Below are 10,673 nucleotides of genomic sequence, written 5' to 3' on the forward strand. Positions count from 1 at the left end.
GGCATTAATTGACATGGTATTGATTAACCAATACGTTAATAGGAAAATGCAGGTTCTCAACCACAACCTGTGACTTCTTCATAGACATTTCAATTTTGGTTTACATTCAACCGTGTTCTATACACTTTAAAATGGCTTAGATTGCTATTCAGCTGTCTCATGCCTATTTTAATTTTAGTATTTAGCAGTTTATAACATTGAAGCACGTTTTCGCTGAACCTGCCTGTTTTTCAGGTGGTCTAACTCTATAATTCTAACAGGATATATGTCAACAGTTTAGGTGAGCATGTTTAGGAGGGGTGTGCAGAGAAATCTTCCATACCCCAGTGAGGAGTAACTAATCTTTGTGTCCCACCCAGTGAGGTATAAGTGCATCCCCGCTGACCGTATCCTGTCTGTTTCTAAGCTTTCCTTGTTGTTCTCTGTCTATCTATTCTAGTTTTGTTTGTTTGTTTGTTTGTTTGTTATGAGGGGTTTCTGGAGCGCTCCTGATGGTTATTACGAGAGGGGGTGGGGACCCAAAATTGGAAGCAGACAAGGACCAGAGAAAGCTCCTCTCCCTAGTCCTTAAGGAAGTTTACTGTTCTTCTGTTTCTGCGGACTGCTCAGTGATCCTGGTTGTTGTTCCAATGACCTTGGATCCTGCAAGGCAGGATTTGGGCTTCTTCCATCCCATGTGGTAGATCCAATTGCTACCCACAATCTCAACATGTGGCAGCAGGTGCTACAGGCTGGCTCAGCCCAGCCCACCCCAGTCCAGCACTTGCCAGCAGGTGCAGTAACCTACTACTGCCTGCCCACTTCCAGCCCCAGCACTCATGTGAACTGGTCCAGTCAGGCCTGGCCTATACCAAGTCTTGGCTCTCACTTGTGCCAGTGTGTGCTGTGAATGAATCCTGCCCAGTCCACCCCCAGAACTGGCTCACACATATACCAGAGGGTGCTATAGCCCAACCTGGTCTAGCCTGTTAGCATTCCCAGCTTGTGCTCAACAGCAGGACCTGCAACCTAGCAGGAGAGTTCCCCAAATTCCCCTACCAGGCCTACTACTGATTTACATAGTAAATCAGGAAATTTGTTTTTCCCTGAAGAGTACACCCCCATACACTGTTAGGAGCTTGTGTTAAGAAACAGAACACGTTTTTTTGTATCAAAATTGCACTGTTTTCCTTATCTCTAAAAACAAAGTTCTTCAGAGGCCATGCTTTATAATCCAGACTTATTTTAAATAATGGAAGATGAAAATTACTGAGCCCTTGTCAGTACCAGACACTGTTTTAATTTCATCTGAATTTCATTTAAACCTCATAGCAATCATATGACTTAGATAGCATGAGCAACTGCTTTACAGATGAATAATAAGGTTCTGAAAGCTGAGTATTTTTGTGAGAGCCAAGTTGGGTGTAAAACAGGCCAGGCTAGGTCTTGACTCCTGCTGAACTATGTGAAAGCTGTGTCTGGGCACAGACCAGGTATCGCTGGGTTGCAACACGCAACAATAAGAGCCCAAATGGGTATGGCCAATTGAGCAAGGCCACTGTTCTTGCCAGGGCAGGAGATGAACAAAGTCAACCTGGGTCAACAACACATTCGTGTGCACAAGAACTGCCACCGGGAGGAAACACAATGGAGGAGCTTGGGAAACTCCTTCATTGGGATGCAGTCCCTGCAAGTGAGTGCAAGAAGCAAGGCAAGGATCAGCCCAGATAACACCAAGTTACAGTACCTGCCAACATACATGTGGGTAAGGTGGGGACAGACCAGTCTGGGTCAGCACATAACACCCTCTGGCAGATCTGAGAACCAAGGCAGAGGGTAAGAGGACCCAGATCAGCCCGCAATGCCAGCCAGTTCACATTAGGACTGGGACAGCAATCAAACTGGTCTGGTATATGATGTAGCACCCACCAGTAGGAGCTGGAACAGGGAGCAGACTAGACTAGGTCAGGCTGCGTAATAAGATTGCAGATGCTGAAATAATGCAAGTCATGCCAGCCTACGCCAGTGGGGGGTTGGGTTGGTGAGTCCTAGGGATGGGGGATCTGACAGGGTTCGGGTAACTTGCCTCAGGTCTTGGGGTACTCCTGCATGGTGGGGACCGAGTTCCTGAGCCCCGAGGATGGGGGAACTGGTGGGGCTTGGGTCGCCTGACCCCGATCATGGGACCTGCGTTTTAGGTGGGTTTCGGGTTTGTGAGCCCCAGGGGTGGGGGATCTGGCAGGACTCATGTCACCTAGCCTGGGTCCCACAGCCCACCTACTAGGTGGGCGCTGGGTTTGTGAGCCCCAGGGGTGGGGGAGCCAGTGATGCTTGGGGCACCTACCTGGGTTCTTGGACTCGCCTGCAAAAACATGTCCTACTTAATGAAAAAGGCGAAGCAGTAGACACAAGCCCTGTTGTAAAAGAAAATGGCAGCTCATTTGATGCTGTAGCAGAAGAAAAACACAACAAACTGGACAACTACCCCAAACAAACGACGACAGCAAAAAATCTCAGTGAACGAAGTCAATGGACATTGGGTGGGTGACATCATCCTCGAATTGGTGAAATTGGCAGCATTTCAAAACTACCCAAACCTCTTGGACAGAACCCTCAGAGTATGTACACATTGAGACTCTGGGTTGATATGAGCTGGTGGTTCCTCATCCCTGGGTACTGGGACGTGTGGAAAGTCATGAGCGGCTTCTCCCTTTGTCTCTTCCATTCCCCAAGAAACAATAAGAAGAAATAATAAATATGGAAGCAATGAGAACACCCGATTTTCCCTCTGCTTCTATCCTTCCCACCCTGATTCACCATCTAATCATTATAAAAATTAATATTTACAATAAGAAAAATAAAACGGAGTATTTTAACCATTGGTAGGCAAACAATAATTGACAGAGCTATTATTTGAACCCAGCCAATCTAGTTTAGACATTTAGTTGTTACCTAGCATACTCTGCCATAATATAGAGATTTGGTCATCTTCAACAAATGCAAGTATTCAGGAAGTGGAGTTAAGAGAATCAATAAAGAATGTTAGCAAAGCAACATAATTACAACAACAATTTAAATAAAAATGGGATATAATGTCCAATAATAATGTTGAAGAGGATTTTTTTTTTATCAGAAAGGCAGATATACAGAGAGGAAGATCTTCAATTTGCTGATTCACTCCGCAAGTGGCTGCAACTGCTAGAGCTGAACCAATCCAAAGCCAGGAGCCCGGTGCTTCTTCCAGGTCTCCCACGCGGGTGCAGGGTCCCAAGAATTTGGGCCAGCCTCAACTGCTTTCCCAGGCCACAAGCAGGAAGCTGTATGGGAAGTGGGGCTGCCGGGACATGAACTGGTGCCCATATGGGATCCCAGCACGTGCAAGGTGAGGACTTTAGCCACTACGCTGCCGCGTCAGACCCTTTTATTTATCTTTTTAATTGGAAAGGCAGATATACAGAGAGAAGGAAAGGAAAAAACTTTTACTACATACCTGGAACAATATGCTTATTGTACTTTAAAGATGTATTTATTATTTTTATTGGGAAAGCAGATCAGATTTACTGAGAAAAGGAGAGACAGAGAAAAATCTTTCATCCACTGGTTCATAGCCCAAGTGGCCAAAATGGCCAAAGCTGAGCCAATGCAAGCCCCAAGGCTTTGGGCCATCATCAACTGCTTTCTCATAACACAAGCAGGGAGCTATATGTGAAATGGAGCAACCAGGATGCTAACTAGTGCCCATATGGGATCCCGACACTTGCAAGGCGAGGAATTTAGCCAATTTAGCAAATTGAGCTATTGTCTCAGGCCTCTTATATTACTTTAATTATGGTGTTATCACTAAAGCTGTATGGCTGGTTGAAAAACACCTTGCACTGGGAATCATTGGAACTGGTTTTCAGTTATTCTTGCAATTATATTACTCAGGGAACTTGATAAAGCCACTGGACATTTATGGTCTGGTTTCCAAGAAATAATATTTTGCTGCTAGAAAAAAATGCTGTAAGAAGAAAATAAACAAATCCTTTTTTGTCTGAGAATGATAGAAAAGACATTAGTTTCAAAAATGTATTCTTTGGGCCCAGCGGCGTGGCCTAGCGGCTTAAAGTCCTCGCCTTGAAAGCCCCGGGATCCCATATGGGCGCCGGTTTGAATCCCAGCAGCTCCACTTCCCATCCAGCTCCCTGCTTGTGGCCTGGGAAAGCAGTTGAGGACGGCCCAATGCATTGGGACCCTGCACCCATGTGGGAGACCTGGAAGAGGTTCCAGGTTCCCAGCTTTGGATCGGCGCACACTGGCCCGTTGCGGCTCACTTGGGGAGTGAAACATCAGAAGGAAGATCTTCCTCTCTCTCTCGCCTCCTCTCTGTATATCTGGCTGTAATAAAATGAATAAATCTTTAAAAAAAATGTATTCTTTAAAAAATATTTGATTCTTGCACCTGGAATGGTGGCCTAGCGCCTAAAGTCTTCGCCTCAAACGGGCCAAGATCCCATATGGGCGCCGATTCTAATCTCAGCAACCCCACTTCCCATCCCACTCCCTGTTTGTGGCCTGGGAAAGCAGTCGAGGACGGCCCAAAGCCCTGGGATGGACCCTGCCCCCACATGGGAGACCCAGAAGAAGTTCCTGGATCCTGGCTTCGGATCAGTGCAACACTGGCCATTGCAGTCACTTGTGGAGTGAAACATCGGACAAAAGATCTTCCTCTGTCTCTCCTCCTCTCTGTATGTCTGACTTTGCAATAAAATTAAATAGATCATTTTTTAAAAAGAATTTGTTCTTTAAATTGGAGGGGACAATATTGGTTTATTTCATTAAGTTTAAAATTATGTTGGTAGTGATGACTGAAAGCAATACCTGAGAATTTGCGAAGAAATGTTTTATTAAATTAATAGAAAAGATACATGGTAAATCATTTTTTGCATATATGCAAGCTGGAATGTCTAGGCATTTAAGCACTCTTGGTGAATTGCTTTATTCCAGCAGAGATACCCTTAAATGAAGTCAACTTTTGACTAAAGTCAGTTCAGTTCGACCTATATTCATTGTAAGTGATTTAGCCTGTACCTAAAGAAGCCCATACTGTGCACCTCTGACTTCCACAGTCCCCTGTGCACTGGGAGCTGCTGGGCATGAGCTGTTTTGGGTGAGACAGGAAGCATTTCTATTCAGCATTTCTGATAAACTGCCCAAAAGATTTCACAGAAGCAAACAACCTGATTTTCTACTGCTCTAATAATTTGTTATGGGCTCTTTCTGTATCCCACATACTTATGTTTTCAGTCTAAGTTTGTATCCATAATATTATATTAAAGCACCTTTCCCAATTATATGCTTCAGACTCAAATGCCAGTATTTATTGTACTACCATGGATTATGGACTGAACTAATGAAGAACCCCACCACCCCCCGCTGTTTTGTGCAAGAAAAGAATGGAGAATGAGACATAAAATAGAATTAAATGCCTCTCCAGGGATAAAAACAAATAAAAATAGAACATATAGGGTAAATGTTAAGTAGAAGAAAGAAGGAAAAAAATAATTATTATTATTAATAGTAGTAGTAGTAGTAGCAGCAGAGAACAGTAACAATACTTTTGTGGCAACTTCCTTCTCTGCTGGATGCTGCCAGCTGACGAAACAAAACACCAAGAGATTGAAATCCTAAATCTCTGAGAAGCAGAGATGACCTACTATTTTTTTGTTGTTTTTATTTTTAAAAATTTTTAAATAAATTAACATGAAACTCCTGTGTATGCTATGGGGTGCACTGCAATATTTCATTGAATATATACTCTATAATCCAACCACATTAGGCTATTAATCATTCCATTTGATTTATTGGAGACTGTGGTTATTCTACAGTTCAGTAGGACACCAGGACCCATTTTCTTCCCCTGACTGTGTTGTGGTACCCATTATCCAACCCATCCTCATCTGCACAGCCCACTTTCTGGTAATCACAACTTTAGATTAAATTTCCACTTTTGAAAAAAATTGTATTTGTTTCTTTTGAGTCTGGTTTATCTCATTTAGTACAATGTTATTCAATTTCACTCATCTTGTGGCAAAGATTAGAATTTTTAATGCCCCTAGCAGTAGGCAATGGCTTAGCTTGCCTTGCACCTTGGCAAGTGTTACACTGCTGGGAGAAAAGCAGCTACTAGCTCGCGGGCATTCTGGGCCTGATTAATGCCAAATTTGTGTTAACTATACTAATGTGCCAACATAGCCTCCTATTCTATTTTTTTTTATATATGGGGCACACACACCAGATAGGGTCTGGCAACCCACACATGAGTGTGCATGGACCCCGGGTAGGCAGGCAGGCCCCCAGGCTGACATAGCACACTGCCTTAGGACTGGGCATGGAGGTTGTGGATTGCTCAGAGAAGCAGGTCTGAAGATGTGTGGGAGGAAGGACTGCTAAAGGAGAATATGACTGTTGAGGAATGATTTCTAGAGGACTTCCACCAATCTTGCTACTGCACTTGCAGGTATATATGGGGGATCAGGTGGTCTAGAAGGGGGAAACTGGAGGACCTTTTGGGGCCAAGCCAATACACCTGCCCACGTGGGAAACCTGTGCTGGGATTGTTGATATCAACTACTGCCTACTTGCGTACAAAAAAGCTATGACTGGGGGCTTGCCTGGCAGGGCTTGACCACAGTACCTGCCAGTGAGTGTTGGAGCAGGGGGTGGGCCATGTTAGGCTGGGCCAGGACACTAAAGAGCTCACAAGAGAACCAGATCTGGGAGCAGATGCTGTGGGGGATCATGGGCTCACCCCTGTGGGACTGCCTTACCAGCTGGTCTGCTTGAGGGGTGATGGGCTGAACTAGACATGATCAGGGAACTCAACAGCACTCATGGGTACTGGGGTTGGGAACAAGCTGTGCTGAGCCACGCTGCTGCACCCACAGATGCATCCAAGAATTGGATGTGGCCAGGTCAGGCCACAATATTCACCAGCACACACAAAGGCCCAGACTGGGAGGCAAACTGCAAGGTAAGGGCCTAGCACCTGCTGGTGTATATGAGATCTGGGTCAGGGAGTGGGCCTGGTGGGGAAACTTGGGGAACTCCCCTGGTGGGCTATAGCGGGTGAACATGTGAGTCAGGGCTGGGTGTTGATCAGGCCTGGCAGAGCTGTTTTACTTGTCAGCAGGTGTGTGGGGTGGGATTATAACAAACTAAGAGACTCATGTGTAACAAAGGAAGCACTCAACAGAAAGAATATATATATATGTATATGTAAATATGTGTGTAAATATACTGCATATATATGTATGTATATACCACCTTCTACTTTTTAAAAACTTTATTTTTATTGGAAAGGCAGAAATACACAGAAAAGGAGAGACAAAGAGAAAGATCTTCCATCTTCCTGTTCACTCCCCAAGTGGTCTCAACAGCCAGAGTTGAGATGACCTAAAGCCAGAAAAGCTAGGAGTTTCTTTCAGGTCTCGCACATGGGTGCAGGGTCCCAAGAATTTGGGCAATTCTCCGCTGCTTTCCCAGGCCACAAGCAGGGAGCTGGAAGGCAAGTGGAGCAGCCAGGACATTACCGCTGTTCATGTGAGTGTTGAGCCATGATTAAGGCCTGTGGTATTGCAATTTTCGCTTCTATTACCTGTGCTTTTGGAGTCTTATACCCTCAAAATCATTGCGCATGCTAATGCTTTGAAATGTTTTCTGTTTTCTTCTAGCTGTTCTGTGACAGATGGGCTAATTGGTATTTAGGGTCAGGTCCCTGTTTGAATGACAGCACGGGAAGCCTTTTTAAAATTGTGTGTGTTTCTGCAGAAGCTGGCTTTAAAAACACAAAGTACCAATCTCACTGTAGAGTTTCTGGTTTTTATCATGACAGGAAAGATGTTACCTAGCCCATCTTTCTGATGGTTTTTTGTTTTATCATAAGCAGGTACACAGGATTCCAATTCTGTTAGGTTTTGTCTCTGCTCTCTGTTAACTTTTCTTCTCTCCTGAATTGTATTTAAAATACCCTTTCAAAGGATTGGCATGGTAACATAACAGGGTCATCTTCCCGCCTGCAGTGCCAGCATCCCAAATGCATGCCACTTCATGTCTCTGCAGCTCCCCTGCAGTCCAGCTCCCTGCTAATGGCCTGGGAAAGCATCAGAGGATGGCTCAAGGCCTTGGGACCTTGCACCCACTTGGAGATCAGGAAGAGGCTCCTGATCAGCTCAGCTCTGATTGTTGTAGCTATTTTGGGAATGAACCACTAGCTTGAAGACCTCTTTCTCTGGTTCTCTTTTCTCTGTAAATTCTTTGAAATTAAAATTAGTAAAATCTTTTTTTAAAAAAAGATTAATTTATTTTTATTGGAAAATCAGTTATATAGAGAGAGGAGGAGAGACAGAGAGAAATATCTTCTATCTGATGATTCACTCCCCAAGTGACTGTAACAGCCGGTGTTGCCCGATTCGAAGCCAGGAGCCAGGAACTTCCTTCTGGGTCTCCCACACAAGTGCAGGGTCCCTAGGCTTTAGGCTGTCCTCGCTTGCTATCCCAGGCCACAAGCAGGGAGCAGGATGGGAAGTGGGGCTGCTGGGATTAGAACCGGCGTCCATATGGGATCTCGGCACGTTTAAGGCAAGGACTTTAGCCACTAGGTCATGCCGCCGGGCCTAAAATAAGTGAAATCTTGAAAAAAAATTAAAAATCAACCATGTTTTTGGCTCTTCTGCTCTTGGCAGCCTCCTTCCCTGCTGCCACAGCAGAACATCTCTGACTTACATCTTGCTTTGTTCACTGACTTGTTCATATGGAAGTTCTTATATGTGAGATAAGATTCAGGTCGTCTCCCTGGAGCTGTTTCCCTGCAACAGTTTCATAGTTTCAGGTCTTGCATTTTGTTCCTTGATTTAGTGATCTTTGTCTTAAAAAAAAAAAAAGTTTATTTTATCTTACTTTAAGAGTAGAGCAAGAGAAAAAAAAACAGAGAAAAAGAGATACCTTTCTGGCTCACTCTCTGAATACCAATAGTTCTTAGAGCTGGACCAGGTTAAAAACAAGAGCACAGAACTCCATCTGTGGCTTCTACGTTAGTGACACAAGCTCCGACTCTTAAACCATAACCTGCTGCCTCCCAGCTGCTTCAGCAGGAAGCTGGATCTGAACTGGTGATGCCTTGAACCTCCAACTGGCATTCCTACATAGGATGACAATATTCCAAGCAGCTGCTTAACCCACTGCACGACAATGCCAGATCCAGCGAGCATGTTGTAAATATTTTTGACTGTGATCTACAGGGCAACAGGTAACAGAGCTCATCAAAAACATGTGTACTTTATGCTTTATACATCTCTCAGCCTCCCTTCCAGCTGAATCAGAGTCCACGAGAGGAAATGATTGCATTTAGTTCCAAGGCTCTTAACAGTGGCTAAACCAGTTGTAGTGTTCGCTCCAGGAAGATTTTTAACTTTCGGAGCAAGGAATAACAAGAGAAAGGAATTGAAAGACAGAGGAATATGATTAGATCTTTGAAAACCTGGAGGACAACTGCCAAGGAAGGTAATAAGACTTCTACCTCATTGTGCATCCATAGGACACATAAAATACTTTCTGAAGAAGCTAGAGACAGGACAGCAGTGGGGAGCTGCTATAATTTAGCCTAGTTTTATTCATACAGACTAATTCGTGTCGGAATAAATTGACTTGACATCTTGACCTAGTCAATACAAGTATAAATCTAAACATCTGAATCAAACATTGAAATAACGACCTTACTATATACATAGCATTTTCTGTTCTGTTTCATTGCAGAAAATGGTCACCAGAATTGGCCCCCAATAGCACCAAAAAAAAAAAAAAAAAAAACCCACTTTTTGTAACTGTGATAAAAACGTCTTCCTCTCGTTTCTTTTCATACATTAGAGTTTTTCAAAAAGTTTTATTTATTTTTATTGGAAAGTCAGATAAACAGAGAGGAGAGACAGAGAGGAAGATCTTCTATTTGCTGATTTACTCCCCACACGGCTGGAGCTTAGCTGATCCGAAGCTAGGAGCCAGGAGCTTCTTCCGGGTCTCCCACGCAGGTGCAGGGTCCCAAGGCTTTGGCCCATCCTCCACTGCTTTCCCAGGCCACAAGCAGGGAGCTGGATGGGCAGCTGGGCTGCTGGGATTAGAACCAGCGTCCATATGGGATCCTGGTGCATGCAAGGCAAGGACTTGAACTGTCAGAACACCGCATCGTGCCCCATATTTTAGATTTTAAAAAGCTCAGTAACTGATATTGTTAACTCCCCCTTGCATAGGCACCCACGTGGGAAACCCAGATAGAGCTCCAGGTTCCTGGTTTCAGTCTGGTCCAGCCCTGGCCCTTGCGGGAAAGAGATCTACGGGGAGGGAAGATCTGTCTCTGTAATTGTGCCTTTTAAAGAAATTAATTTTTAAAAAAAGCATTGCACTCCGTCTGCTGCAACTAAGAACGTTGGATCGGTAGAATCCACATTATCTTCAGGAAAAAGAAGGGAAGACACAAGATCGTATATTCTGTCCTTTTTCGAGACCTGAAAAACGGATAATAAAATCTCAACCTGGGCTGCTTCCTCCAAGATCTGCATCCGGCGAATCCAGGCAGGCCAGATCAGAATTGCGTGGTTCCACCACGGAACCGGCACGACGTTCTCGCGAGAACCTTCCGACCGGCGAGAGTTCGCCGGATC

Source organism: Ochotona princeps, chromosome 1 (assembly GCF_030435755.1).
Source record: "Ochotona princeps isolate mOchPri1 chromosome 1, mOchPri1.hap1, whole genome shotgun sequence".
Lineage (NCBI taxonomy): Eukaryota > Metazoa > Chordata > Mammalia > Lagomorpha > Ochotonidae > Ochotona > Ochotona princeps.